This window comes from Etheostoma cragini, chromosome 17 (genome assembly GCF_013103735.1).
Source record: "Etheostoma cragini isolate CJK2018 chromosome 17, CSU_Ecrag_1.0, whole genome shotgun sequence".
NCBI classification, from domain to species: domain Eukaryota; kingdom Metazoa; phylum Chordata; class Actinopteri; order Perciformes; family Percidae; genus Etheostoma; species Etheostoma cragini.
This window is the reverse complement of record NC_048423.1, coordinates 2,717,977-2,725,429: the sequence shown is the minus strand read 5'-3', so window position 1 is coordinate 2,725,429 and position 7,453 is coordinate 2,717,977. Positions and strand designations below refer to the sequence as shown.

The 7,453-nt window shown below is 39.4% G+C and overlaps 1 long non-coding RNA gene across 1 annotated transcript in view; it reads right to left on the bottom strand.

The window, feature by feature from the left end:
• Positions 1-2,097: 2,097 nt before the first annotated feature.
• Positions 2,098-7,453, bottom strand: part of LOC117960589 — a 21,701-nt gene continuing 16,345 nt past the window's right edge. Inside the window, exon 3 of the long non-coding RNA XR_004660179.1 lies at positions 2,098-2,109. This is a non-coding gene — a long non-coding RNA (uncharacterized LOC117960589). The remainder of the gene's footprint in view (positions 2,110-7,453) is intronic.

The window sequence follows — 7,453 nt, the reverse complement described above, 5'->3', positions numbered from 1 at the left end:
ACACACACACACACACACACACACACACACACACACACACATACACACATACACACACACAAGTCTCTAAACTGGCCATCACATTCTAATCACTGCACCCTGCCCCTTAAATCTCTCTTTCTCCTCATCTTTCTTTTTTACTTTGCCACTCCCTATCTCATCATCTTTGTATCCCCACATATGGCAACTCTCCCATTCTTTTTGCTCTCCTCTCCTCTTTTTTATGTCCTCCAGTTTTCCCCATATCCCTCCTGTCTATCTCTCATATGTCTAATCGGGGTAAACACACAGAGCAGGTTATTAGGGACATCTCAGTATGTAGACACCTCGTTGTGACACCTCGGCATTATGGCCCCATTATTGCGACACCCTCTCATGTCCCTTGTACGGCAATACTCTGTTGACCTCGTTATGTCCTCATTATGATGACCCCTTGTATAATGACATAATGACGTCTGCTCATTAATACCCTGTTCAAGCCTAGGATATAATGACATAGTTTCCGCCTGCATTATTGGCATACCAGCCCTTTTGTTAGCACATGACCCAAGTCTTGGCTGCTGACACTGATACTGACTGACAGAGATCTGATAGAGAGCGCTGACTGGTCAAAGTGACAGGCTCATACCAAGTGTAGAGTTTGGATCCCTATAATATCCATCTGTCTGTGAGTGTCCTTGAACAGGGCACCAAAACCTCACCCTGAGAGACCAAGTAATGCATCAAATACATGTTAAAAAAAAAAAAAAAAGGGTTTTATTTCTCAGTGTCCCGAGAACATCTTAACCTTCATGTTGTCCTTGGGTCAAATTGACCCATTTTCCCATATCGGTGTTCTTTTTAACTACCCCAAACGACATGATTGATTCCACACAACGCTCTTTGGCAAGTACAAATCTCTACTTTCATTAATTTTGGTGTCTCTTATTCAATTTTAGAGAATTTGGAGAGAGAAAAATTGAAGTGGTTTTGAAATAGTATTGAGTAAAAGTTGACATATTCCAGTCTGTGATTAACCATCAACATACATTCCTTTCATTTTAGTCCAAATGATTCCTAATTTCTGCTTTTCTAACTCAAACATTAGGTTCAACTTCTTAAAAATTAAGTTTGACCATAAATTTCAAGAATAACTGTAAAACTAAAGGTAATAAGTTAGTGTAAAGCAGTTGAAAAAGTCAAAAAAAGTGACAAACATTGAAAAACTTTTGAAAAAGGTACAAAAACATGAGAAAATGTTAAATATATTGACTGAAAAGAAATGTTGACTTTCAATTTTGACGGGAAGACAACACAAGTTTTAAAAAAACATTGATTTAATCGAAATTACAGACGTAGAGACAATAGTTGCTCATTTTCTCTTTATAATTACTAAACTAGTCCTGTGCCTTTTTAACATTTCCGTTTCTTTTTTCACTTTGAAGGTAAGAGAGGATGTTGCACAGATTTTCTGCTCTGGGATTTTGGTCAGAATAAATTTTGAAGAATGACACCAACAATGGCTAAAACTTGACAATCAGTTACTGTTAGTTAGGAAAGACCCCAAAAAATGGATCCATTTAGAATGTTGAGGCCCACTTTTTTAGAAACCAAGGTATCAGGTCTAAGGCTTAAGGCAAGGTGCTGTTAGTGAAGGACGGAACAGTAATTTGATTTGGTATAATACAAAGCCATGTTGGGTTATTTAAATATACGTGATTACTTTATATGTTGTTCTTTTTAGTTATGCTGGTCATACAACCCACAGTCATGCCTGAAGATACTAATTTCCAACCCGTTCTCACTCCCAACTCGTAAAATACGGACGCTTGGGCAGTGCCTCTCACCGTCAGATACGACACTAAAAGCACCATTAGTAGAAAATTCAAGTGTGCATGCGCTCTTACCCATACAATTTGAGGCTGCAGTTGGTGGTGCTATTACACAGTATCCTACAAACATATTTTGCAAAGGCCACACCACCACAAGCTACTGCGTAAAAGGACCACAACTCACTGACACAATTCTAATTGTTCTAATTATCCATGACTTCTCGCTGTGGCAGCATTTGAAATCTTAAACAAGAATCTGGATATCTGGAAATCCCAAAATGTTTCAGTCAAGACAAAACTCAAAACCTTCCGCTCTAATGTTAAGAGCGTACTACTTGATGGATCATAAACCTGGAAGACCACCAGGAACATCATCAATAAGCTGCAATCATTCACTTCATCACTGTCTAAGGAGCCTCCTGGGGATCTGCCCACCAAACACAATCAACAACACCAACACGTGGCAACGCACCAGGAAACAACAGAACTACAGCTGAAAAGGTAAAAGTGGAGATGGATCTGAAGCTAAGCAGCAATAACCAAGCACACACTGACATGGAACCCACAAGGAAAACAGAGAGAGGAAGACCAAACACTTGGAGAAGGAGCTTGAGCAAGACTTTAAGAAGAATAGACTAACATGGCAACAGATGGAGAAACTAGCCCAAGGCAGACCAGGGTAGATACTCTTCATCAACGGCTTATGTTCTCAATAGAATACAAAGACCTTTGTAAGAAAGTAAGTTCCCGCTGTTGCTTCTTTAACTTATCAGACGAGTAAATTAATAGCTTATCTAATGAAGCTCAGCGCAAATTCTTTAAGGAAGACTAATACTTTGATCAACTACGATCTTCCTAAATTGATCAGCTGGGTGGAGGCGGCCCCTCTTCAATAAAACCAATAAGATTAAGCCATGGACTTTAAAAGCTGTAAATCTGCATCTCTCTCCGCTGTGATCAGCTGTCCTTTCAGGCAAGATGCAACCCTCCTCCTCCCCTTCCACCTCCGGTCATCAACACCCACAGCATCTCCTTTGGTCCAATCTCCAGGCTCCTTCACCACCATCGCCAGTGTCTAGACTCCAGCGGGGTGGGGTGGGATTTGTCTTGGCTTCTCTACCCCTTCAAAACTTATTTTTTAACAATGGAGTCTAATCTCCAAAGACTCACTGTACATTTAATCAAGCGTATTTACAATGAATCTTTGCATATTTGCAACAAAGTCTCCCCTGATTTGAAATAACGTCACTAATAGCTTTGTTCCGTTTAGATTTGCACCGTTAAGGGCCATGCCTTTGGAAGACCTAAATTCAATACAGCTGTTGTTAATAAAATAAATTACACCTAGGTTTGAAAAGTCAAAATGTCTAAGAAAAAGGTCTGTTATATTGAATTGTCAAGATGCTCCAGACATTAGCTCAGCCTCCAATTCTGTACAATAAAGTAATGATTCCACATATCACACCGTACTATGTAATAACATAATTCCTGCCTCAGGGATCAGTAGTTACCTTTTGGCTATCATTCTTATTATTTTCTCTGTATTGTCCTATAATCGTTAAACTGAGAAATCCAACTACACAACAAAGAGAAGAACTGAGACTGGGCAGCTGTGTTATATTTTTCACCTTATGAAATACCATTATGTACAGAATGCTTCAAACAGTAGTGCAATCACACATTTACCAAAGCAGCCACGGCAGAAATGACCCCTGCGGAATCATAAGCCTATAATGAGCTCTTATGGAAACTGTCCGCCTGTGAAATGGGGCAGAATTATAGAGGATTAACCACAAAGTAACCCTATTCAGATCTATTGTCATAACATCTGCCTCCTCTCCTCCTTTGTCCTTCTTTAATTTCCTCTCCTCCTTACCCTGTCGGTCCCTCTCCTCCTATGATGACAAATTTATGAACGTGTCATCTTCGCCTGTCTCTGGTCTTCCCTCCCTGCCACGTCTCCCATCCTCTTCCCTTCATTTTCATTCCTCCTCTTCTCTCTCCTCCCCTCTATTCTTCTGTGCTCATACTGTCTTTGATAAAGCCTGTCAGATTAATTAATGTGATTAACTGTCCGTGTCCTTGCTGATAACAGACCTTCAAAATTCAACTTAAGGACAGTGTGGCTGACTAGTTGGTTGGATGGATGGATGATTGACTAACTGGAAAAGGTGAAATGGTTAGCTGGCTGACTGCCTTTTCATGGGGCTGTTTGGGTGCATCGTGCAGCTCTTTGATCTGGTTTCGACTGTCTAGCTAAGCTGTTGCATTTAATGGATCTATCGGGACAAATATAGGAGACCGGGAAAGAATAAAGCTCTAAATACATTTGATAACAGTAGATTCTTAGGAAGAATTTGTATTATTATTAAAGTAAGTTAACCCCCATAATATCTTATTTTTGCTGATCTCCAGTTGTGTAACATCTCTCCTTGCTGCAGTGATGTACAGAAGTTAACGGAAGTGAAAAATAACTTGTGTACCCGGTGCTTCGTCACCGCTCCAACATTGAATGGGTTCTTCCTTGGCCCATCCCCTATACTCTACCACAAGGTTAAGGAAATCCGTGAAAGTACTTTTTTCATTATCTTAGGGTCACATTTGAGCATTTAAAAATAACGCATTAGTCACTTTTTTGAAGAAGTAACTGTAACTAATTACTGTTTAAAAGTAACTTGCCCAACACTAACAACAACACAAGGTGCTTTATAAAAGGACAAACAACCATGACAGTCACAATAAAACAATAAGTTGTAATTTACTGTGAGGTTATAACTACATAGTTGCATATAATAGTTTTTATTTTTAATAGGTTAAATATTTTATTTGTGCATGTACTGTATGTACATACTGTTCTGGTAATAAACATAAGAATAGCAAGACTAGCGATGAATAGAGAAACAGGGAACCATGTACAGGACCTGGTGAACAGGTGAATGTCTGGGTGACAGCCTTCACAGACAGGTGATGTCTGGCATATTCATCTTATTCATCGTAATATTTAATTAGGATTTATTGCAAAAATTACATCTTTTGCATTTTTCTTTGAGCTAGTCCGGCACTTTCTATTCCATTAACCCTAGGTTCCCATTCCACTTTGCCTTGGACTAAATAATCCTGCCAACTGGAACATTTTCAATGGTTTTACCTGGCATCAGGCTAAGGCAAGAGTAGTGTTAGATCCAACTTTGCAGATTTAGTTATAGGCCCCAAAGCTACCAGGTGCATTGTAAAAAGGGGAAGAATTTGCCTTGGGCCTACTCCCAGGCTAGTGCACAGATAAGCAGAGGCTGGGAACATGAGAAGCGTGGTAGGGTTAAAATCCAGCTCTCGAGTGTAGAGCTCTCATGTTCATTGTTTATGCATGACAGGTGAGTGTGTGGGCAGCAGGCGGAGGAGATGGCTAAGTATGTAACAGACTGGCAGGCAGACAATGCAGTAGCTAAGTGTCTAAACCAGGTTTTCAGTGTAGAGCTCTTGTGGATATATAGGATGAATACAAATCTGTAATAGTCAAGCGTGGGTGCAACTACCAGGTTGACCGGCTGCTTGACTGAGTAGTTATCAAGGGAACCCTAACCCTGAACATTATTCTATCATAATGACTATGTATGCATGTGCTGTGCAGAAAAGTAGGAGTAACAACAACGGAATAATTTACATTTGTGAATCACCACATTCAAGGATCTGGTGGTTCTACTGTTAAAGGCACATTTTCTGAATACAGGCTGTGTGCATTTCTTTGTGGATTAAGCATTTTGATACTTTCAGTGTATTTATGTAGCACCTTAACCTGCTTTGTAATCACACAAGACAGGTGATCTGGGACCTTTGAGTAACTTGAGAAATAACGCAAAAACTTGTATGAATACATTATGCTAGTAAATTAGGAAGTAAGACTTTAAGTAAGTAAGTTTGCAGGAACCAAAAAGCCAACCACCCCAGCATTGACCCCTAAAATGGAGAAAAGGTAACAGTTGCATAGTTCTTCAGGCCGTCTACATCCGAGACAAGGATAATTGTTTCTATTTACTCCTGGGACACAGTGGGTCAGTCATTAGGGAATCAGTTTGTCAGAATTCAAAAGGTAGAGTGTGATGAAGTAAAAAAGAAAAAAAAAACTACAAAAATGTCCTCTGGTAAAATGCTTCTAATCAGAATAGTGCTTAATCATTATGAATTAGTTTTTGGTGGAATTTAAAATACAAAGTGAGAGAAAAAATATAACATTTTTTAAAGAGTCAGCTAATATAAGGCTTCTCTCTCCTGCATGCTGCTATAAAACAGCCTCCCCACTTACCTGGCACTCATATTTTATTCAGTATTTACACTGAATTGTGCCTCAAGTGTTCTAATTGGAAAATAGCAACTAACTTGATTTACATAAGTGGTCTTAATAAATCAGGCACTGAACTGGGGTAAGCTGCTTGTTAAGTTTCGCACACTGGGGTAATTGACACGCCTCTTAAACACAGTCCTAAGTGATTTGTTGACTAGAATGGTGAAACCAGGATTTCACCATTCTGTGCTCAGTTAAGAACAAAATCGTATGTCTTTGTGTGTGTGGGAGACCGTCAGCTGAGATGTGCTGAATCAGGGCTACTCCTTCTCCTCCTAAAGGCTGAAGTCATACAAAAGGAGAAAACAGTTTAGTCGCCACTTTAACTACATGACCCAGAGGGAATGTTTTATTCTTGACTTGCTGTATCACAACATTACAGTACAATATCATGGCTTAATTTAAATATGAATACAAATGAAATAAATTGGTTTGATATTATTTATGTACAGGTATTTTCTTTTTATAAACCATAACAAAAAATGCTTACTTCTGATTGGCTGACAGGAGTCCCTTTTAACTGTATAAGCGGACACTTCTCTGAATCAACATTATAACTACACTGTAACGGTTGACTGCAGGTACCCAAAGCAAAAGCACTGATGCTGAGTCACCTGTCAAGTCTATCTGGAACTGAAACTGGCTTAAATTAGTACATCAATCGTAAATCGGACAGCCAAAATTATAGATTTACAAGAATCTGTTGTTTATAATTAATAAAAAAATCATATGTGGCATACTGCATCGTAATGAGAAATCAGAGAATTTCATCAACAGCTCATCAATTCTGCAGAGCCTTTTCTGTTTTGTTTTATAGCACATTTACTGTACAATCCTCTTCACTCTAATCAAACCAGTTTCCAGCAGCTGCAGCCAGCTGTTTGCTAACACAAAAGCCTTTTTGGCTTTATAAAACCATAATATGTCATGGCTGTGTCTTTCAGCTAGTTCTGGAGTTCCTCCGCCCTTCAGTGGTCAGATATTTGTTTGGATTGTTTAGTACATAGAACTGAAGGTCCCATGGCATGAAAATCTCACTTTATGAGGGTTTTTTTAACATTAATATGAGCTCCCCCAGCCTGCCTATGGGTCCCAAGTGACTAGAAATAGTGATGGATGTAGTCCTGCTCTGCCTTTGAGAAAAGGAAAGCTCAGATGGGCCGATCTGGAATCTTGCTCCTTATGACTTCATTAGGGGCAAGGTTACCTCCCCTTTCTCTGCTTTGCCCGCCCAGAGAATTTTTACACCCCATGAGAGAGAGAAATCATCTTTCAAACAAGCAAAGTGGCAGTTTGTCAAGGC